This window comes from Lagenorhynchus albirostris, chromosome 2 (assembly GCF_949774975.1).
Source record: "Lagenorhynchus albirostris chromosome 2, mLagAlb1.1, whole genome shotgun sequence".
In the NCBI taxonomy this organism is placed as follows: domain Eukaryota; kingdom Metazoa; phylum Chordata; class Mammalia; order Artiodactyla; family Delphinidae; genus Lagenorhynchus; species Lagenorhynchus albirostris.
Genome location: NC_083096.1, coordinates 31,848,219 through 31,872,441, shown reverse-complemented (window position 1 = coordinate 31,872,441; position 24,223 = coordinate 31,848,219). Strand labels below are relative to the sequence as shown.

The following is a 24,223-nucleotide window of genomic DNA, read 5'->3' as shown; positions in this document are numbered from 1 at the left end:
AGCTAATAAAATACTGGGTTTATAGTTGACATTTAAATCGCTGATTGCTCATCAAGATTGGCATGTATCATTGGAAATGAAAATCAGAGGAGTCTTATGCTCTTTAGGTTTTTCTTTTTTTTCCTTTGTCTCAAAAGTATGTAGTACTTTGCTGAGTGGTTGGGAAGAAAGTTTGCAGTATTCAGTGTATTCAGTTTTAGTACCTAAATAGAATAGAACTCTTGCTGTAAACTGGAATAACTTTGTTACTGACAAGTTTTAGAATGCATCAGTTCATCAATTATCTGTTTGGGAAGATTGTAGTTAATGATTTTAAGAATGTGGCTGTAAACCTCCAATTGACTCAAGAAAAGCAGATAAGTCAAGATTGACAAATGTATAGGCTCTTCATCTTACTGTGTGTGTGGTTTTTTATTTTTCCTTTTAGTTACTTGTCAAGGTATAATAAAGAACTCTATCACTCTTAAGACAGTAAACTTCACGGGGTATAATTTGACATGGCAGGGAGAAGATTACATGGCCAAGATCTTAAAGGTGATTTTATGTTTAAACTTTCATGAAAACATATGATTGAAGCACGTTAACATATTGATACAGATGGCAGTTAATTTTTGTCTTTTAATACATGTGAGTGCAGCTTCTGTTTTGTTGAAAGAATCTGACCAAATGGTAATGTGAATTGCTGTTGCATAAAGTATAGTGTTGAATCCCCAGTCTTTGCACTTGAGTTTAACAACTCTGTGGTTTTCTATCTTCTTCCTGAGACACTATCTCAGGTCCATCCTCGTCACACAGAGTGGTAAATTAGAGAATGATTAATATAACCATTTACAGAAGTGAGACTGAAATCTCAACCATCTTGAACATAGGAACTGAAGGGGCCTCTCAGCAGTTCAGAGAGTTATTACCAAGCCAGTCGGCTGAATTCTGTTCAGTTTTCTCCGTAGCAGAGCCCTCCAGGTCCTTGTTTTGAGCTTATTTATTTTTATACACAATTCTGTGTGGTTACTGTACATAATACTAAATAGTTGTATTAACTGGGTTTAACTGGTGATGTAGTTACATCAAGATCTAACTTCGTTTTGTTGATATCTTTTTAGGGGCTTGCCATTCATCAAAGCTCGTGATGTATGTAATCAGTTGCTGGTGTGTAGCTATCATATTTATGATATGTAGGGCTTGAATTGGGAGAGGTGGGTGGTCATTCTTCTTGCTTTTTAAACGGACAGAGGCTTACAGGAAGCATTTCCCTCTCTGAAATAAATCTGTGTAGAACTTGTCTGGTCGCTCTCTCAATGCAACTGTGTAGTTGTGTGGGTTTGGCACACAACTGGCAGCCTTGTGGTTATGTCTGTAAACAAGGAAGCCTGTTCTCCAGTCCGCACATCAGCTGTTACCCAGTGAAATGAACTTGACTGCCATTTCTGACCCCTCACGTGGAGCTGTCATACTCAAGAATGTTCATGTTTTCAAGAAACGTTGTTTGCGGGCTCTATGTACAAATTCCTGATCTAAAAGCCAATATAAAGCGACATCTACCAAACCTCTGCTCTCTCACCAAGGCCACACACATTCCCTCACTCATGGCCTCACGGCAAGCTAATACTGTCAGTATCAGATTCTCCTTCCCAGTGGTTCTGGGAGACTGCATAGTTGCTCTGTGAAAGGCACCACTGCTGAGGTTGAGAGAAGAGCATCTTGGGTGTCAGTCCTGCCCTTGCATGCCCAGAGAGAGAGGTGTGCGCCTCGCTCTCCTGTTGGGATTTTCCTATGCTGCAGGCTTGCTGCTTGTTGTCAAAATGATGTCCTAGTTACTTGTCTTCTGCATAGTTACATAATCCCAGCACACTTCTTTATGATCTGTAGAATTTTGTGGGGTTGTGGCCAGGTCAGGTTTTAAATGTTTGGAAATGTCCAATTGAACAACATTGCAGTGGCAGTGAAGCTTGACAGGAGAATTGTATTACTGTTACCCTAGTTTTGGCTTAAGGGTGATGAGAAGATGAAATTTTTGATGGGTCAGTTTTAGTTATGTATGTGTATGTGATTTACTTTTTTAAATTCTAACATCTATTATACACAGCTTAGATATGTTGACTTTCTGATTATTCTTCTGATTCTATATCAGTCCCTTTACTGATGTATTTTCCTCTGAAAAACTACATTTTCTTCCAGACTGTTTTTGTCTGATAGTGAAAAATAAATTTTTCATTTGCAGTCTAAAGTTGATCTGAGAAAAAATGGTTACCTTGGATCTTCCCTTGGCTTCTGTGAAAGAAACTTAATAAAATAATATGGGCAATTCCCATTACTAATCCTAACTGTGTACAACAGAGGTCTGTACAGTAACATAGCAAAAATAAGTTACTTAGTCATTGCCTGTTTTAGACTAAGGAGCAGTGAGAGACATTTATAAATAATGATACCTCAGATCACTTTTGTTAAATGTCCTCTAATATTTGCATATTTGGTATCTGGCTTATGTTGTCTTTTATACAATCTTGTCTTCTTTCTTTGCACTTTAACAACTCTGTGGTTTCCTATCTCCTTCTTGTGACACTCAGGTCCATCAGAATTTCCTGTGACTGTGACAGTAGAGGGTCCTTCCTCCTCAGAAATCGAAGAGGTTGATGATTCCTCAGAAAGTGTTTGGGAAGAGCCAGAGAAAATCAGTTTGAAACAAGAAGCATTGCCAGTACAAAGGTATCACTTTAAAGCTATAGAGAAGATTATTTTTCAAATGGAAGGTTGATTGCAACACGGCACAGCTTGTGTGAGGGTTCTGTTTTCTCCTCCCATCTGCGTTGTATCTCCTTGACTGGTTAAGCTTAGACCAAGGTGAATGGGGGACATTTGAACTCTAAGAAATAAAAATCAAAACATGTCGTTAGTAATATATTTTCCTTTCTTTAGAACCTTAGTATATTAGATTTAGGGAGAACCTTAGTGATCATAAGATAAGGAAATTGAGTTCTGAATGAATGTAGTCAGCTGATTCAGTGCTCTTGTTTTACAGATGAGAAAATTGACAATTCTAGTTGAACTGTCTTTTTATAAGAGGAAAATAGGGCCTCATTTTAAATAAAAGTAAAGTTGAAAAAAGTTTTGATGTTGATATTCTCCTTTCCTCAAATAAAAAATATCAAGAAGCTACATTCTATTAACAAATAAACCTGACCTCTAATGTCATTGCATACTTTTGTTTCTATGGACAGAAAAGAAAAATTGATTTTCATAAGAAATTTTTGCACCTAAAAAATAATACATTTATTTTATTTCAACTTTAATACAGAGCTGAACATTTCTAGTAAATAAAGGAACACCATTTGGGGGGGACCTTGTCTTTGTGCTACAAAGTCCATGTTTAATTTTTAAAAATTATTTAATATGATTTTCTTTTCATATGAAACATGAAACTTGACCGGTTTCAGAACTAATTATCCCATTATTATAGGACTATGGGAATTAACTCTTTGATTTTCAAAAGAGAAAGTCAGATTTTAATTTTTTTAATTAAAATTAATATAAGAAATTTTAAGAAAAAAACTTAGAAAATTATGAAATGTTAGAGTAGGAGAAATCTATATTTCATGTAGCGTTACCCCCTTTCATTTTATAAATGAGCACCTAAGATTTGTAGCACGTAAGTGGTTTATTAGTAAATGGCAGAGTACGACAAGACCCTAGAGCATCTAACCCGCATTCCTTGTCATTTTAGATGTGTTGTATTCATTTCCTTCACGAGTAGACCAGGAGATTGTATTTCTAATAGCAATGATAGACACTGGGGAAGACCAAGAAGTTTACACACTGGGACCACAGAATAGCAGATTCAGAATGCACTGAGAACCCTTTCAGCTCTTCTCCGTTTTGACAAGACACTACAAGGATGGTATCAAAGTGTTTAATTATATAAGCCCACAACAATCAAGAGATTTCAACATAGTTTTGAAAGACAGAAGACAAGTGGAAGAGTGTGAAACCGAAGCAGTAGAACAGAGGAAAAGCATCATCTAGAATATGCACAGGGACCACCTGCAACTGAGGAGGATTCTGACCCCACCTGCAGAAGTAGCCCCATGCTCAGATGCGCATGTAGGAGAGAGGGTGGAGTTAGTTAAAAGTGTGACTGAAATAGGGGAGCTCATTGAAGGGTTGTGTTTGGAGGAACGGACTCCCAGCCCCGCCCTCACGCTCCTGAAATGAGATGCTTTCATTTTGAAAACAATGAAACTGGGGAGAACTAGGGCAGCTAGTGTGAGTTTTTACATCCTAGAAAATTGTGTTTGGGGGGGATCCTATTACAGTTACTCCCCGCTTTTTCCTGCATAAGAAACCAATCAGTTGTTGACTTCAGGGAGCTTTCTGCGCTCATTCTTAAATAGAAAATAACTGTCATTTGCCTGATAGTTGAGTAAAGCTTACAACATGAGAGGGGGAAAAAGAGTGAAAACATATCCTGGTAGGACCAGGGACAATTTAGGGAACAAAATAATTTAAGAAAAAACCCTAATTAGTATCCTGAGAGAGGTTTAAAAAGAGCTAGCAACTATAAAATAAGACTAGGGTGTTAATTAAAAAGAGAATGGTCAGAAAGCAAGAGAGGTCTCTTGGAAATGAAAATATGGTTGCTGAAATAAATTCAGGAGGAATTTTAAAAATTTCTCATTATATAAAAAAGAAAGACACAATGGAAAACGTGATAGCAATATGTTAGAGAGGCTGCATCTGGGAGATGCAACATGTTACTATTAGAAACTCCAGACCCAGAAAAAAAATGGAGGGAAGCTGTCAGGGGCAAGAAAATTTCCCACAGCTGAAAGTAGACATCAGGCCTCTGATTGAAAATAGTTACTCACGTTTTGAGCAAGATGAACAAGAATAGACTCGCACCTAGGCACCCTTCATTATGAAACTTTAAAATACTGAAAAAATAAATTAACATAGAATAAAATACTGACAGGATACATCCATTCCAGAGAAAAAAGTACTGGTCACCTAAAACAAAAAGTTAAAATCTGACTTTATCATACTTATCATCAGCACCATGGATCCTGGAAGGCATTAGAAAGAAACCTCCAAAGTTTTTCAGGCACATAATTTTCACCCTAGGGGTTTGTATCCAGCCAAACTATCAGTCATAAGTGGAGGCTGAAGAAGATATTTTGTACACAAAGAAATTTGAAAAATTGACGTCCTGTGCTACACCTTAAGCTATTTATAGAAATAATCCAGCAAAATGAGGCAGTAAACCAAGAAGGAAGGTAATAGGGGATTCAGTGCAGAGAGTAGCTAGTCTAGATTGGAGAGGCTTCTGTTGATTGTGTGATTGAGAGCTTAGAAACACCTTGAGGCATATTGTACTTACTAGGTATTCGGCACTGTTGGAAGGGAGGAGAGAGAAGAAGAGGAGAAGGAACTTGAACTCCAGAGGATAAAAGGCTATACGGACATAAACATGAAGCAAACTAAGCTATGGTTGATTTTTAACCTACTATTGGTGAGGAAGAGAAGAATCCACTTAAACTTGACACTATAGATGTCCCCCTTTTCAGCGACACACGGGGCTAATGACCACCTATGTAATTTGTTGTCCACACCAGAACACTTCAGTAGTGTAAGGAGGCGCTCTAATGCTGTAACATCAGGACAACAGGTATAAACTGGAACAGCCCAAGGCGGTTTGGGGTATGTGGTCACCCGGCACAAGGGCAGTGACACTGACACAGTATGGAACGAGGTGTAGTCTATACACAGAGACAGTACATCTGCAGTGGGCAATATTAATTTAATTGTAATAATGGCAATACTGTCTTGGTTTGCAGCTTTTATTGTCAACTTGCATGTAATAACAAATAACTAACCTAAACTATATTTAGTATGTATTTGTATTAACTTGGTATGTACTGAAATGTATTATGTACTAGTATATACTTAGTATGTATATATTAGGCTTTAAGTGTTTTAGCATATATTAACTCATTTAATCCTCTGAATAGCCTTATGAGGTTGGTGCTAATATCATTACCACTTTTTTTTTTTGGTACGCAGGCCTCTCACTGTTGTGGCCTCTCCCTTTGTGGAGAACAGGCTCCGAACGCACAGGCTCAGCGGCCATGGCTCACGGGCCCAGCCGCTCTGCGGCAAGTAGGATCTTCCTGGACCGGGGCACGAACCCGTGTCCCCTGCATCATCAGGCAGACTCTCAACCACTGGGCCACCAGGGAAGCCCCTTTCCCACTTCTGAGAAAAGGAAGCTAAGACAGGGAAGGAACTTGCCGAGGCTGTACCTAATTTAGGGTTGGATCGAGGCTTTGAGTTTAGGCTCTCCGCCTGTTCTATTAAACCTTACTCCCTACTGACTCTCAAATAACAGAAGACTTAACTGCACATAGAACAGAATATAAATTTCAACTTTGACAACGTAAAAGCTAGGTTTGAAAGGTAGACAGGCGGTAGAAAAAAGGGAAGATGGTATGAATGTCCTCATTTTAGAAAGCGTGACGTTGAGAGAGGTTATAGTTGATCAACAATGTAGGTTTTTAAGTATATCACTACAAGTCAAAGAGATCATGAGCAGTGGAATAACTCATGATGACATAACTTTACTGAGCAGTGTGGACATAGGAAGAGTGTAAAGGAAATAAACCCTTACTTAGTAAAATAGAAAGTGAACAGATAATGTCTCAAATTTAGTCAGAAAATAGTCATGTAAGAGTATTACTTGTAAATGGGGAAGAATTCAAAATAACAATAGTTGGACCTCCCTGGTGGCGCAGTGGTTAACAATCTGCCTGCCAAGTCAGGGGACACGGGTTCGAGCCCTGGTCCAGGAAGATCCCACATGCCGCGGAGCAACGAAGCCCGTGCTGCACAACTACGGAGCCTGTGCTCTAGAGCCTGCAACACAACTACTGAGCCCACGTGCCACAACTACTGAAGCCCACCCTCCTAGATCCTGTGCTCCACGACAAGAGAAGCCACTGCAATGAAGAGTAGCCCCTGCTCACTGAAACTAGAGAAAGCCTGCACGCAGCAACAAAGACCCAACACAGCCAAAAATAAAAAAATAATAAAAAAATAACAATAGTTGACGTAAACCTCATACAAAAGGAAATCCAAACAGCCAGTAAACACAGAAAAGTGTACGACTTCATTAAGTAATAAGAGAAAAGTGAGTCAAAACCAATGAAACCAGATGCTAATCAGTTTGACAAATACATAAATAAAGTGTGGTACTATCAGGTATTGTAGACCTGGAGTACTATGGGAATCTTCTACCCTGTTCATACTGGAGTATAAATCGACACAACCACTTTGGAAAGCATTTAGCACTCTCCATCAACTGAAGGTATATAAATAGCCTGTGAGCCAGCAGCCCTCACCCCTGCCCTGTGTAAATGCACCAGAATAGCCGGTACAGCAGGATTCCTGTCCATGATTTGCATTAGCACAAACTGAAAACAAACTGTCCATTAAGAGTCAAAAATTTGGGGACTTCCGGGAAGATGGTGGAAGAGTAAGACGCGGAGATCACCGTTCTCTCCACAGATACACCAGAAATACATCTACGCGTGGAACAACTCCTACGGAGCACCTACTGAACGCTGGCAGAAGACCTCAGACCTCCCAAAAGGCAAGGAACCCCCCACGTACCTGGTTAGGGCAAAAGAAAAAACTAAACAGAGACGAAAGGATAGGGACGGGTCCTGCACCAGCGGGAGAGAGCTGTGAAGGAGGAAAAGTGTCCACACACTAGCAAGCCCCTTCGCGGGTGGAGACTTCGGGAGGCGGAGTGGGGGAGCTTGGGAGCCGCGGAGGAGAGCACAGCAACAGGGGTGCGGAGGGCAAAGTGGACAGATTCCAGCGCAGAGGATCGGGCCGACCGGCACTCACCAGCGAGAGGCTTGTCTGCTCACCCGCCGGGGCGGGCGGGACTGGGAGCTGAGGCTCTGGCTTTTGTCGGAGCGCCGGGAGAGGACTGAGGTTGGCGGCGTGAACACAGCCTGCAGGGCGTTGGTGCGCCGCGGCTGGCCGGGAGAGAGTCCGGGGAGGGGTCTGGAGCTGCCAAAGAGGCAAGAGACTTTTACATCCCTCTTTGTTTCCTGGTGCACGAGGAGAGGGGATTAAGAACGCTGCTTGAGAGAGCTCCAGGGACGGGCGCGAGCCGCGGCTAAGAGTGCGGAGCCCAGAGACGGACATGGGACGCTAAGGCCGCTGCTGCCGCCGCCAGGAGGCCTGTGTGCGAACACAGGTCACTAGCCACACGCCCTTCCGGGGAGCCTGTGCAGCCCGCCATTGCCAGGGTCCCGGGATCCAGGGACAACTCCCCCGGGAGAACGCATGGCGCGCCTTAGGCTGCAGCGTCACGCCGGCCTCTGCCGCTGCAGGCCCTCCCTACCCCCCGGCCTGGGTGAGCCAGAGCCTCCGAATCAGCGGCTCCTTTAACCCCGTCCTGTCTGAGCAAAGAACAGACGCCCTCCGGCGACCTACACGCAGAGGCAGGGCCAAATCCAAAGCTGAGCCCCTGGGAACTGTGAGAACAAAGAAGAGAAAGGGAAATCTCTCCCAGCAGCCTCAGAAGCAGCGGATTAAAGCTCCACAATCAACTTGATATACCCTGCATCTGTGGAATACCTGAATAGATCACAAGGGAATCCCCATAAGGTTAACAGCTGATCTTTCAGCAGAAACTCTGCAAGCCAGAAGGGAGTGGCAGGACATATTGAAAGTGTTGAAGGAGAAAAACCTGCAACCAAGACTACTCTACCCAGCAAGGATCTCATTCAGATTTGATGGAGAAATTAAAACCTTTACAGACAAGCAAAAGCTGAGAGAGTTCAGCACCACCAAACCAGCTCTACAACAACTGCTAAAGGAACTTCTCTAGGCAAGAAACACAAAAGAAGGAAAGGACCTACAATAACGAACCCAAAACAATTAAGAAAATGGGAATAGGAACACACATATCGATAATTACCTTAAATGTAAATGGACTAAATGCTCCCACCAAAAGACACAGATTGGCTGAATGGATACAAAAACAAGACCCATATATTTGCTGTCTACAAGAGACCCACTTCAGACCTAGAGACACATACAGACTGAAAGTAAGGGGATGGAAAAAGGTATTTCATGCAAATGGAAACCAAAAGAAAGCTGGAGTAGCAATTCTCATATCAGACAAAATAGACTTTAAACAAAGACTATTAGAAGAGACAAAGAAGGACACTACATAATGATCAAGGGATCGATCCAAGAGGAAGATATAACAATTGTAAATATTTATGCACCCAACATAGGTGCACCTCAATACATAAGGCAAATACTGACAACCATAAAAGGGGAAATCGACAGTAACACATTCATAGTAGGGGACTTTAACACCCCACTTTCACCAATGGACAGATCATCCAAAATGAAAATAAATAAGGAAACACAAGTTTAAATGATGCATTAGACAAGACGCCCTTAATTGATAGTTATAGGACACTCCATCCAAAAACAACAGAATACACATTTTTCTCAAGTGCTCATGGAACATTCTCCAGGATCATATCTTGGGTCACAAATCAAGCCTTGGTAAATTTAAGAAAATTGAAATTGTATCAACTATCTTTTCTGACGACAACGCCATGAGACTAGATATCAATTACAGGAAAAGATCTGTAAAAAATACAAACACATGGAGGCTAAACAATAATGAAGTGATCACTGAAGAAATCAAAGAGGAAATCAAAAAATACCTAGAAACAAATGACAATGGAGACACAACGACCCAAAACCTGTGGGATGCAGCAAAAGCAGTTCTAAGGGGGAAGTTTATAGCAATACAAGCCCACCTTAAGAAGCAGGAAACATCTCGAATAAACAACCTAACCTTGCACCTCAAGCAATTAGAGAAAGAAGAACAAAAAAACCCCAAAGCTAGCAGAAGGAAAGAAATCATAAAAATCAGATCAGAAATAAATGAAAAAGAAATGAAGGAAACAATAGCAAAGATCAATAAAACTAAAAGCTGGTTCTTTGAGAAGATAAACAAAATAGATAAACCACTAGCCAGACTCATCAAGAAAAAAAGGGAGAAGACTCAAATCAATAGAATTAGAAATGAAAAAGGAGAGGTAACAACTGACACTGCAGAAATAAAAGAGATCATGAGAGATTACTACAAGCAACTCTATGCCAATAAAATGGACAATCTGGAAGAAATGGACAAATTCTTAGAAATGCACAAGCTGCCAAGACTGAATCAGGAAGAAATAGAAAATATGAACAGACCAATCACAAGCACTGAAATTGAAACTGTGATTAAAAATCTTCCAACAAAGAAAAGCCCAGGACCAGATGGCTTCACAGGTGAATTCTATCAAACATTTAGAGAAGAGCTAACACCTATCCTTCTCAAACTCTTCCAAAATATAGCAGAGGGAGGAACACTCCCAAACTCCTTCTACGAGGCCACCATCACCTTGATACCAAAACCAGACAAGGATGTCACAAAGAAAGAAAACTACAGGCCAATATCACTGATGAACATAGATGCAAAAATCCTCAACAAAATACTAGCAAACAGAATCCAACAGCACATTAAAAGGATCATACACCATGATCAAGTGGGGTTTATTCCAGGAATGCAAGGATGCTTCAATATACGCAAATCTATCAATGTGATAAACCATATTAACAAATTGAAGGAGAAAAACCATATGATCATCTCAATCGATGCAGAGAAAGCTTTTGACAAAATTCAACACCCATTTATGATAAAAACCCTCCAGAAAGTAGGCATAGAGGGAACTTTCCTCAACATAATAAAGGCCATATATGACAAGCCCACAGCAAACATCATCCTCAATGGTGAAAAACTGAAAGCATTTCCACTAAGATCAGGAACAAGACAAGGTTGCCCACTCTCACCACTCTTATTCAACATAGTTTTGGAAGTTTTAGCCACAGCAATCAGAGAAGAAAAGGAAATAAAAGGAATCCAAATCGGAAAAGAAGAAGTAAAGCTGTCACTGTTTGCAGATGACATGATCCTATACATAGAGAACCCTAAAGATGCTACCAGAAAACTACTAGAGCTAATCAATGAATTTGGTAAAGTGGCAGGATACAAAATTAATGCACAGAAATCTCTGGCATTCCTATATACTAATGATGAAAAATCTGAAAGTGAAATCAAGAAAACACTCCCATTTACCATTGCAACAAAAAGAATAAAATATCTAGGAATAAACCTACCTAAGGAGACAAAAGATCTGTATGCAGAAAATTATAAGACACTGATGAAAGAAATTAAAGATGATACAAATAGATGGAGAGATATACCATGTTCTTGGATTGGAAGAATCAACATTGTGAACATGACTCTACTACCCAAAGCAATCTATAGATTCAATGCAATCCCTATCAAACTACCACTGGCATTTTTCACAGAACTAGAACAAAAAATTTTGCAATTTGTATGGAAACACAAAAGACCCCGAATAGCCAAAGCAATCTTGAGAACGAAAGAAGGAACAGGAGGAATCAGGCTCCCAGACTTCAGACTATACTACAAAGCTACAGTTATCAAGACGGTATGGTACTGGCACAAAAACAGAAAGATAGATCAATGTAACAGGATAGAAAGCCCAGAGATAAACCCACGCACATATGGTCACCTTATCTATGACAAAGGAGGCAGAAATGTACAGTGGAGAAAGGACAGCCTATTCAATAAGTGGTGCTGGGAAAACTGGACAGCTACATGTAAAAGTATGAGATTAGATCACTCCCTAACACCATACACAAAAATAAGCTCAAAATGGATTAAAGACCTAAATGTAAGGCCAGAAACTATCAAACTCTTAGAGGAAAACATAGGCAGAACACTCTATGACATAAATCACAGCAAAGTCCTTTTTGACCCACCTCCTAGAGAAATGGAAATAAAAACAAAAGTAAACAAATGGGACCTAATGAAACTTAAAAGCTTTTGCGCAGCAAAGGAAACCATAAAGAAGACCAAAAGACAACCCTCAGAATGGGAGAAAATATTTGCAAATGAAGCAACTGACAAAGGATTAATCTCCAAAATTTATAAGCAGCTCATGCAGCTTAATAACAAAAAAACAAACAACCCAATCCAAAAATGGGCAGAAGACCTAAATAGACATTTCTCCAAAGAAGATATACAGAGTGCCAACAAACACATGAAAGAATGCTCAACATCACTAATCATTAGAGAAATGCAAATCAAAACTACAATGAGATATCATCTCACACCAGTCAGAATGGCCATCATCAAAAAATCTAGAAACAATAAATGCTGGAGAGGGTGTGGAGAAAAGGGAACCCTCTTACACTGTTGGTGGGAATGTAAATTGATACAGCCACTGTGGAGAACAGTATGGAGGTTCCTTAAAAAGCTACAAATAGAACTACCATATGACCCAGCAATCCTACTACTGGGCATATACCCTGAGAAAACCATAATTCAAAGAGTCATGTACCAAAATGTTCATTGCAGCTCTATTTACAATAGCCCAGAGATGGAAACAACCTAAGTGTCCATCATCGGATGAATGGATAAAGAAGATGTGGCACATATATACAATGGAATATTACTCAGCCATAAAAAGAGACGAAATTGAGCTATTTGTAATGAGGTGGATAGACCTAGAGTCTGTCATACAGAGTGAAGTAAGTCAGAAAGAGAGAGACAAATACCGTATGCTAACACATATATATGGAATTTAAAAAAAAATGTCATGAAAAACCTAGGGGTGAAACAGGAATAAAGACACAGACTTACTAGAGAATGGACTTGAGGCTATGGGGAGGGGGAAGGGTAAACGGTGACAAAGCGATAAAGAGGCATGGACATATATACACTACCAAACGTAAGGTAGTTAGCTAGTGGGAAGCAGCCGCATAGCACAGGGAGATCAGCTCGGTGCTTTGTGACCGCCTGGAGGGGTGGGATAGGGAGGGTGGGAGGGAGGGAGACGCAAGCGGGAAGAGATATGGGAATATATGTATATATATAACTGATTCATTTTGTTGTGAAGCTGAAACTAACATACCATTGTAAAGCAATTATACTCCAATAAAAAAAAAGAAGAAAAGTCAAAAATTTAATAAATTATGCATATTCATACAGTGGGAAAACTATCAAGCAATAAAATTGAATGAACTAGAGCTACAGGCTGCAATGTGGATGAATTTTTTAAACCAATGTTGAGTGAAAGAAATAAGAAAAGACTTCATATACTATGATCCTCTACATAAAGTTAGATGTTGACAAAACTAAACTCTTTTGTTAGGGATGCATGCAGGTTAAAGGAAATGATTGTCAAGAAATGAGGATGGTGTTTAACTGGGAAGAGGGAAGGAGATTGTGATGAGAAAAGGATATGGGGGGCGGGTTTGAGATGCTGACAAGTATCAATACTTTCAGATTCCAGTAGTGGTTATGTAAGTATTCTCTTTTTATTTGTCACATTGAGAGTTTTGTCCTCTGCACTTCTCAGTACACATATCGTATTTTACAATTAAAAACCTGAGTAAAGAATCGGTCGCTTCTTGACTGCTGGATGTGGGAGTGGGATGAGACCATTTCATTTTAAGCCCTTCACTACTGTTTGCGTCCACATGTTATTCATTCAGCCTTAATTGGACATGCTGTGTACCAAGCACTCTTCTAATTTTATATGTGTTTTAACTCATGTAATCCTCACAAGAGCTCTGTGATGTGGGAGCTTATCTCCATTTTATAGATGAGGAAGTTGAGGCCTAGAGTTATAGAACTTGTCCAAGGTTATATAGCTAATGGGTAGTGCCAGGCCCATTTGCCTCAGAGTCTGAATTTTTACAATACAATCTAAAAGAGAAATTTAATTACTAATTATAAGCCAAAAAATTGCACATTAAAGAAGATGACAAGTTTTCATCTATCCAGTTAGAGAAAAACACACAGTCTGTCTTTCACACACGTACATCTTGTATTGGCAGGGATTTTCCTTATTAAGCAATTATTTATTGACCAGCTATTGTGCTGGCACAGGTGCTGGGGATAAACACTTAATAAAATACACCCCCTATCTTCAAATAACTTGCACTCTAAGTGAGGAAGGAAGCCAACAGTTACAGTAGAGGTTATATACCAAGTGATACATCGCTGATGGCAGTGTAAAATCTCAGAAATCTTTTGGAAAGAAGTTTGGAGACAGGTACCTCAGAGCCTTAAAAATGTTCATTTGCTTTGACCTCAAACTCATTTTTATGGATTTATTGCAAGAATGTTATTCTCAATACAGAAAAAAGCCTTCATGCATAAAAACGGTTATTTTGTCTTATAATACTGAAAAGTTGGAAAGAATTTAAATGTGTAAAATGGTTAACCAGTAAACCCACTCAGTGGAATATTTTGTTGCCCACAAAAAAAAAAATCAAGGTTATGAATCCCCTGATTATATGAGAAATTATTGATTTCAATGTTAAATGGAGGAAAGGTGAACATAAACTTTGATATCCAATATGATGGGAGCTTTGTCCCAGAAAAATCACCCTAACCAGTGTACAGAAGGGAGGAAGGGAGAGCAGATGACAGGAAGGGAAATTATTCCAAAGCCTTATCATTAGTCTTACTTAAGTAATAGAATATCAAGTAATTTTACTTTCTAATTTTTTTGGTTCCATATTTCCATGTAAGGGATATGAATTATTAATACTTTGTAGTAGGAGGACACACTTTTTCACAAAAATTTAACATTATTCTAATTCTCTCCACTAGAGGGAGAAACTATTCCAAGTAATTGCACTTTGATGTGCTATTTTGAACCTGTCAGGAAGTTTTACTCTACTTTCCTCTGACTGTGGTGAGGGTTGGTTTGTTTGCTTATTTGTTTAGAATTTCTTTGAAATTGGTTTTAGAAGATTTATTAAACCATTATATTGAAAGTAGAGGAATTTTTCCATTTTTTCCCCTTTTTCCCCATTGAAAACTTGGCTGGCTTTAGTAATGAAACATTAAAGAATTTGAAGTTCTTAGACTGTCAGTTTTTTAAACATGATCTGAATATAAAAATATATGTTCATTGAGCAAATTTTTGAAAAAATGAACAACTCATTGAAGGAAATAAAAGCCACCTCTGCATGTACACACACCTAATCTGCTCTTTTGTCTTAAAGAAGTATCAAAAATATTTTGTCTTGTCACTAAATACTCTTCTACATCAGAGAATTTGATTAAGCTTATGCATCATCTCCCAGGAAAAACGCACAGATGTATTTTGAATGTAGAACTCCTGAAGCCCATTCATTAACTCTGGTTGAGACCTGTTGTCATTCTTTTCTTAGTGGCTTCATAGCGCATTCCTTCAGACGGTGAGCTGTTTTTGTTTAAACCAATCCCAATTTGGAGGCTCTTAGCTTTCTTCTAGCGTTTGGTTATAAACAATCTTATGACATCATGTTGGTAGATAAATCTTTGCCCACATCTTTGATTTCCTTAGGGTAAACCCTTGATGTAGGAGTGTTGTTAGGTACCAAAAGCTACTCTCCAGAAAGTGATACCAGCTCCTCTCCCAATGATGGCATATAATAGAGTTCCTCATTCTTTTAAGTGATTGTTCAAAGCAGCTAAAATGTATAAATATACCGTACTGTTTTCATAAGTGTACGTATTCTGATTGTTTATCGCTGCATAGGAAACCACCCTGAAACAGTGGCCTAAAACAATGAAAATCGTTTATTTTGTTCACAAACCTGGAAGTTGAGTAGAATATTAATTCTTTTACTACACTCTTACTGACTGAAAACAATACCTGTTTAACTAGCTAACAGTTCTGTAGGTCAGAAGTCCAGGCACAGCGTGACTGGGTTTCCTGCTCAAATACACACGGGAACATGTGAGTTCCCTCCTGAGAGTGTTAAAGCACGTGAAATTTAAGTGTAAGACATTGAGCCCCAAACGTTGGATGTTCACCATAGTTTGTGTGGGTCACAGAGCTGAAATCAAGATGTCAGTCTGGCTGTGTTAGCATCCAGAGGCTCTGGGAAAGAATGCCTCCAGGCTTCTTCGGCTTGTTGGCATAATTCAGATTCTGCAGTTGCAGGACAGAGGTCCCCATTTCCTTGCTGGCTGTCAGTCGGGGGACAGTCTCAGCTCCTAGAGGCCTCTCGCTTGCCTTCCCTGCTGCAGCATTTGACTTCTTCAGAGCCAGCAATGGAGAGTCTCCCTCTTGTCCCTTTTGTACTTCAATTCGGGAAGAGTTCAGGTCCTTTTCATGGGGTGCCTGAGCAGGCCATATCCACCTAGAATAATCTCCCTATCTTAAAAAATCAACTGATTTTGAGCCTTAATTCCGTCTGCAAAATCCCTTCACTACAGCTAGATTTAGAGTTTGATTGGATAAGTGGAAGGTTTGTGTACTTCAGTAAGCAGGAGTCTTAGGGGCTCTGTTAGAATTCTGCCTAATGCAAGCAGTGTCCCCACTTCACAGACCGAAGTGTCTTATTTCCTGAAACTCCTAAGGGAGTTTATCAGTGTTCATTTTATTTCAGTGACCTTGGTGAATGGGAAGACTACCACCTCCGTGAGCAGGAATGGCACCCAGCTTCCTGAGTCCACAGTGTGGCTCTGCTGCTTAGTGGTGTGACCTTGGCTGTGCTGCTCTACTTACTCTGCTTCTCTGCCTCTGTTTCCCTCATCTGTAAAATAACATGGAGTTAGTGATCGTTTTTTCCTCGTAGGGTTTTTTATTTTATTTATTTATTTTTGGCTGCGTTGGGTCTTCGTTGTTGCTCGCGGGATTTCTCCAGTTGCGTCGAGCAGGGGGTTACTCTTCGTTGCGGTGCGGTGGCTTCTTTTATTGCGGAGCACGGGCTCTAGGCACACAGGCTTCAGTAGTTGTGGCACATGGGTTCTAGAGCGTAGGCTCAGTAGTCGTGGCACACGGGCTTAGTTGCTCCGTGGCATGTGGGTTCTTCCCGGACTAGGGCTCGAACCTGTGTCCCCTGCACTGGCAGGCGGATTCTTAACCACTGTGCCAGCAGGGAAGCCCCCTCTTAGGGTTTTGATGATTAGATTATCTAATACCCAGGGAACTCCAGGAACAGTGCTTGACTGTAAATTGCTTTAAAAGTGATTACTTTTTAAAAACATGCTTTTGAATCTGCAATTATGTAATTCAGGTATGTTAAGCATGTTCATTAATAGGACTTCCTGCTATAAAGAGACCCACAAATAAAAATAGAATTTTTCTTTCTTGGTCTTAACTTCTTATTTCTGACTTACTATGTTATACGCATATGCCTTTTATGGTGGGCTGCCACAAATTTATGTCGGAAAGAGTGGAATTTAAATAAATCTTACCTATGCTAATTTGATAGATTTTGATAATTCATTTCACTAGCATGGTATGATATTACCAGTAGCAGACTAAAATCTGAGTTCACTTCTGGCTCTGCCCCTAAATCCTGATGAGACCAATAGCTGGAAAGGCTTTGGGATATTATACTATGAATTAGTTATAATATTGACTCTGTTTGTTTAGGATAACCTGGAGGAATGCCTAAAGCAGTTAAAGGAGGAAAGAGTAATGAGACTGAAGGCTGATAAACGAGTCAGTGAGGTAAACAGATTTCTTATTCTGCTTTAGAGAGTGTTTTGGTTTTATTTTGATTTGATTTTAAGCCATATACACATAATTTGTAAGCTTTAAAACTGTAATATGTTGCAAATTGGTTGTGTCATATGGACTTTTGCATTTACTGGTATTTAGTGATCATATGATCTATATTCCAGAAAGCATGTTTTTAAAAATGGGAAAATCTGGTTTTGTGTGTGTGTGTGTGTGTGCGCGCGCGCGTGCACGCGCGTGCTTTTATATTACATTAGCTTATTTCCTGTTCATGATTCTTTGATTCAAGAAGGCACTTTTTGTGCATATACTGTATATACAGTAACATAAAAGACACGATGAGACTCTCCTGGCAATGAATTAGGAAAGTGAATCATTTAAATAAATTTAAGATATTGGAAAACTTCTAAGAATGCAATGAAAGATAAAAATATATACTATGAGAATTACATTAGGGAATGTGCATGAAAGTAGGGCATAATCTAAAAATTTCTATCCAAATATAATTTATCACAGGGTGAGTGTAGGGAGGAATTTTTGAAAGTGCATCCATTGGATTGGCGGACACTCATTCAATAAATGTTGAGCACCTGCTCATGTAAGGCAAAAGGGGCATCATGAACATTAATGGCCTTTCTGAGAAATACTAGAGTTGAGCTTACAGGGGGTTTTAAGTGCATAGATGATGAGCGGAAGGGGAAGAGTGCACGGGGGGAATATTTTCAAGAAGCCAAAGAAAATATTGGTGATTGTACATTTAATAAATTGGGTTGGGTATGATTTAGGACTTTTAAATGTTAGCATTAGATATTTTGCTCACTAAAGTTAATCCTTAACATTCAGCAGAGATGTAATATGTTTTATTCAAATCAGATTCTATATTTCATTTTCTAATTTAAGAGAAACTTAAAGCAGGTCATTTTCTAATGTGGAATGAGGCTCCATTATGAATTGAACTAGTTAGAAATGTGATATTTTGTGAAAGATCATTAATAAAATGGTAACTTTGGTTTATTTATATACCACCTAAGTGTTATATAGGAAACTTTGTTGGGTGCCTGTGGGTTTTGGTTACTATGTGATACGGTCTCTGTCTTTACTGGTGGAGAATTAGGTTAATTACAAATTAATTACAGTTTGAGTGTTTTAGTTTTGTTCCTTGAAAATAGGCAAGACTACTTCTGATGACAATGAGAAAAAATCATGTCAGACATTTTTAGTCTTCTTTTATAGCTGGAACATGAAAATGCCCACTTAAGAAATATGAATTTCTCTTTGTCTGCAGCCCTTCATGCCCACTCATTGACAAGCATGATCCTGGATGATGCAGGTGTTTTGGGCAGCATTGAGAATTCTTTTCAGAAGTTCCATGCTTTCTTGGATCTCCTTAAAGTTGCTGGGTTAGTTCATTTCTCTTCATGGCGTTCTTCTCTTTGCAACTATAATGGTAGTTTGCTGAGGAACTGGAGCAATTTTCATCACTTCCGTGGCCATATTTAGTGTAATTATAGGTAATATAGTTGACTTTTTAAAATAAGGAGTTAAATTTCTTAATAAATGCAAATAGGGAAGCCTGCTTTGGTAGAGTGGGGAGCTCATTATAAAAGAGTAACCTGTAAATAGAGTAATTAGTAGGTGTAGTTTTTTGTAAGACTAAATTGAAGGCAGTTTTCATTGAAAATATTCGGGAATGCATAAGAATTTTCCTATCTTTCACTTATTTTGCTTGTTTGATAAGTTTGAATTAAAGTTATTTTTGCCTTAGACATAAAAATTATTATTAATCTGCAGGGGAGATATAGGTCCGTGGTTTTCAACTGGGAGCAACTTTGCTGGAAGAGGGAAGTGGAGACTGATAGTTGATGGAGTGGTGTTTTGTCAGTGAATGAATTGGTGTTGGTGTTGGGAAGGAAGGAACAAACACATTCTTGGAAACTGGAGGAAAGGTGGTAAAGAAGTGTGGGAATAGAGGTGTGACTGGCAGTGGATGACATGCATGGTACATGTTGAAGCTGCTAGTGAGACAGTGGGATGTGTCTTAGAGGATGAATCTGGAAAGGGCTGAGATTTGGGGGGAGAGAGAGGCTTGTAGTCTGGAGTAGGATGTTGGCTTTTAAGAGTTTAGAAGTATTTCATGATTGTAGGTCTGGGGAAATCTAAACTGCTCTTATGTGATTATAATAACCTTTGTCTTTTCTCCTTTTCTCCTCTGGTCCAGGCTTGGGCAGCTGGCCACAATGGCTGGTATAGATCAGTCAGATTTTCATTTACTAGGTCGTCCCCAGATGAATTCTACTGTTAGTAGTCCACGTAAAGAAGAAAAGAAGGGACTTGAAGAAGAAAAATCAGAATCAAAACAGGGTGCCCCAGGACAAATGCAAAATATCCAAGTAAGTGGACAGAACAGCACTTAATGATTCTAAGAGTGATTAGCAAAAAGGAAATGACCAAGTCAGGGGGAAAACAATAATGATCAGTCTCTAATAGTTCACATGCTCAGGAGCTAGAAGACTCTGGAATCCTTTCCAAATCTGAGATTAGTAAATGTGTGCCCATTTCATGATACTGTATTGTTGTAAATAAGGAGACTGGAAGTTCTTTCGAAAATTTATGAGTTAAAGCAAACTATCCTTATTAGAGAAAATATTCCAGATTTTAAATTATATAAATGTCTATTCTATTCATATTTTACTTAGGTTTCCATTTGTATGCAGTCAGCTTACAATGAAGGTACACATACTGATATAATTTTTAAAATAAGTAATCCAGACATAGCTAATAGGTAACATATCATAGTGAATCACCTGGTTATGGAAATGGGAGGGGAAACCTGTCAGCTTTTCCTCTAGCCTTGCTTGGAGCCCCCATCAGCCAATCTCAGACTGGTCTTGGGAACTGACAGCTTGAGAACACAGTCTGGTCACAAACTATATACTGTTTGCATGTGCCTGGAGGATAGAAAAGAAATTAATTATCTTACAGAATAGGGTTTTATTTTTAGTGAGGGAAAGGAAATGGGTAATAAGTACCCCAATCACCAAAGTCTGAAAATGTAGCGGACATAGTCTTGGATATAGCTAGGTTAAGCTACGAATCACTTGGCAAGATATAATTAGAAAAAAACTGGCTCTGAAATCTTCTGAATATTGACTGTGTTAATAATAAGATCACAGAGTAACATTGAAGTTTTGAGCTCTACTTTTTAATGGTTGGCTCTGTTCATCACTGAATTTTTGTCTTGTCTTTTGTTTTTCCGTCCAGTTTCAGAAAATTACAGGTGACGCTAGGATTCCTTTGCCTCTTGACTCCTTCCATATCCCAGTGTCTACTCAGGAGGTCTTAGAAACTTCCAAAGACAACCTGGGGTCCCAGTCACAGAGCAGCGGCAGGAGTCTTTTGAAGATTCATTGCTAGAACATGTTCGCCCTTCAGCAGACGTCATTTCTGGAACTGGAAGTCAAAGAAAAGAGGAGGAATTATCTAGAAATAGCAGGTCTTCTTCAGAGAAAATGAGCAAAGCAGGTGAATATACCAAAACATACTCTGCTAGGAAACAACCTCGGAAGGACCTGCATTCCTGCTCTGACTCACCTGTAAAGCAGAAAAGCAAAGGAATTGGGCAAAATAATTCTTTGGTTAATAAACCAATTAAAAGTGAGTCTTCAAAAAAACATTTCTGTTAAGAAAGAGAGTAGAATAGTGACTTTCATCAAAGACAACTAAAAGTAAACTCAATCTACTAGAACATTCTGAAAGTGATACTCCTGGATCTGATTGTGAAGTTCAAGAAAGCATCCATACTCTATCATGCCTAACATAGGTCTAAATCTTTTAAAATTATGTTTTTGCCTTCACATTTTAATAAATTACTTATGTTTTTATTATAGCATATGGTGGTTTCAGTTACTTGACTGGAAGCCATTAGAGAAAGATTTATCTATACTTTTTTATTATAATGAAAGTTTTGGTGTACTTTTCCTTGTGACACTTTGCACTGTTCATTCAGCTAGTGTTTACTGAGGGCTTTATATGTACAGTACTTTTCTGGGTGCTATTGCTTTCAGCAGTGAACAAAATAAAGCCTTTATTCTCCTGGAACGAGCACTCTGTGTTGGGAGAAAATATAAACAACAAAGCAGGGTAAGGGTTAAAAAGAGATGGGAATAATAAATGGAATAGTTTTACCATTTGGTTAAATGTCAAACTATTATAAATCACATGGCCAGAAGCCATTGAGGTATTTTAATTCACAATAACCAGAGAGCCTCAAACATTTACCAAGGCACTTAACCGTGTTTATGGATTACAGCAACGCTCTGAGGTAGGGAACTGTTACCATCCTCGTCTATAGATGAGGAGTCTGAGGAGACATTATGTGAGTTGCCCAGAATTACACAGCTGTAAGTAAGTGGAAAGCTGCGATGTGACCCGAACCCATGCTCTTTTTTTTTTTTTAAATGTATGGACTTTATTATGTTTCATTTGTTTCTGATTTATGTGAATTTTTTCTTAAAAGATTTTTTCTGATATCGACCATTTTTAAAGTGTTTATTGCATTTGTTACAGCATTGCTTCTGTTTTATATTGTGGTTTTTTGGCCACAAGGCATGTGGGATCTTAGCTCCCCCAACCAGAGATCGAACCCTCACCCCCTCCATTGGAAGGCGAAGTCTTAACCACTGGACCACCAGGGAAGTCCCCCTTCTGTGACTATTTTTATGGCAATTTTTTTTAATTTTATTTTTTATTGACATATAGTTGAATTACAGTGTTGTGTTAATTACTGCTGTACAGGAAAGTGACTCAGTTACACATTTATATACATTATTTTTCATATTCTTTTCCATTACGGTTTATCACAGGATATATAGTTCCCTGTGCTCTACAGTAGGACCTTTTTGGTTTTTTTTAAATACATCCACTTTTTTTAAAATAAATGTATTTATTTATTTTTTTATTTTTGGCTGTGTTGGGCCTTTGTTGCTGCACGCAGGCTTTCTCTAGTTGCGGTGTGCAGGCTTCTCACTGTGGTGGCTTTTCTTGTTGCAGAGCACTGGCTCTAGGTGCATGGGCTTAAATAGTTGAGTGGCATCGGGCTTAGTTGCTCTCTGGCATGTGGGATCTTCCCGGACCAGGGCTCGAACCCGTGTCCCCTGCATTGGCAGGTGTATTCTTAACCACTGTGCCACCAGGGAAGTCCCATGTAGGACCTTTTTGTTTATCCATCCTGTATATACACCAGTTTGCACCTGCTAATCCCAAACTCCCAATCCAACCCTCTCCCACCCCTGCCCCCATGGTAACCACCAGTCTATTCTCTATGTCCTTGGTTATGTTTCTGTTTCACAGATAAGCAGAACCCAGGCTCTTAATTACTTTGTTATCCTGTTTCCTTGTTAAGAGAAGAAGGGTGTAAGGAAAGCACCGAGCGAGAAGGCAGTGAGCACTAGAAGTGCAAAACAGTGGGGCTGTCAGAAAGCACACCTGACTCCTTCCCCCATCGTGAGCAGAATTTTTAAACGGCAGAGTATGTGATGACACATCTCTGGATTGAATTATGTCTCCCTGTAAAACATGTACAGATAAGTCTTTAGTTCATTCAGACTGAAAGGTGAGAGCAGAGAACAGCTGGAGTGTCAGATTTCTTCTAGAAGTTCCTGCCTGATTGTTACTAAGAGGGCTCCTACAGTACTAGTTAGTTCATTAGTCATGGATTGGGTGTTAGAGGAGTGAAACAATGAGCAAAATGTAGCGTTGGCCCTTTAGCAGTGGGGTGAGAGGGGAAGACACACAGCAGATGTCTCATCCTGCACGTGACATGCTGTGATGGGCATATTCAGGGCGTTTGGTCAGTGTTTGTGGAAGACGAGGGGGAGCTGTGAGGCAAAGAAAAGTCATCAAAGAGGCAGTCCCTAAGCTAAGTCTTAAAGGACTTGTGAAAAACTGGTGAGTCAGCCGGTGAAGGGAAAGGACACTCAAGGCAGAGAGGATAGCGGAAGTCCAGAGCCGTGAGTGTGCGAGGGATGTGTTATGGAGCCACAGACACAGGCTCTGGAGGATCAGTGCAGTGTCACCAGGCAGTGGCAAGTGCCCCTAAAGGAGGCCGCGAGGAGGAGGAGAGCGGGTCTTAACCACCCATGTGCATGGAGCTGGCTTCCTCAGAAAACAGCTAAGAATGGAAAAGACACGTTCAGGTGGCATTTTAGACCACTGACGTCTGTATGGATGAGGAATTTGAAGAAGCCTGGAGACAATTATGCCCCACTCTTCTGAGGAGCAGTGTTTTTATTTTCAAGAGGGACTTTCACGCTGCCACCTCCTCACCTGTCCCTACTGAAAGGTTTATAGGCCGGCAGAAGGGAGAACCTGGCTTAAGTTGTTAATCAGGTTTCTTTACTGTACAGCTCCTCGGGGCTGCTGTAGGCTAGTGTTCATTCTGGATCATCACAGCAGGCATATGGTATACAGCCATCCTCAAAGCTATTTGACTCTAGTGTCCTTTTTTAACAGAAGTGTCTAACAACTGGTTCCACCAAACAGCAATTTGGTAACTTCTAGACCAGGTAATAGCAAGAAGAAAGGGGTCTGAA

At 39.6% G+C, this 24,223-nt stretch overlaps 1 long non-coding RNA gene and 1 pseudogene across 4 annotated transcripts in view; one reads left to right on the top strand and one right to left on the bottom strand.

Moving 5' to 3' along the window:
* Positions 1 to 604: 604 nt before the first annotated feature.
* LOC132508553 (uncharacterized) overlaps positions 605 to 24,223 on the bottom strand; it is a 105,517-nt gene continuing 81,898 nt past the window's right edge. For 3 of the 4 annotated variants that reach the window (XR_009536649.1, XR_009536648.1, XR_009536647.1), the window contains 2 exons: positions 20,438 to 21,083; positions 605 to 2,860 (listed from right to left, as the gene is read on the bottom strand). This is a non-coding gene — a long non-coding RNA (uncharacterized LOC132508553). The remainder of the gene's footprint in view (positions 2,861 to 20,437; positions 21,084 to 24,223) is intronic. The other variant, XR_009536650.1, reaches the window with a different exon arrangement.
* Positions 17,562 to 21,380, top strand: LOC132508548 (centrosomal protein of 78 kDa-like; annotated as a pseudogene).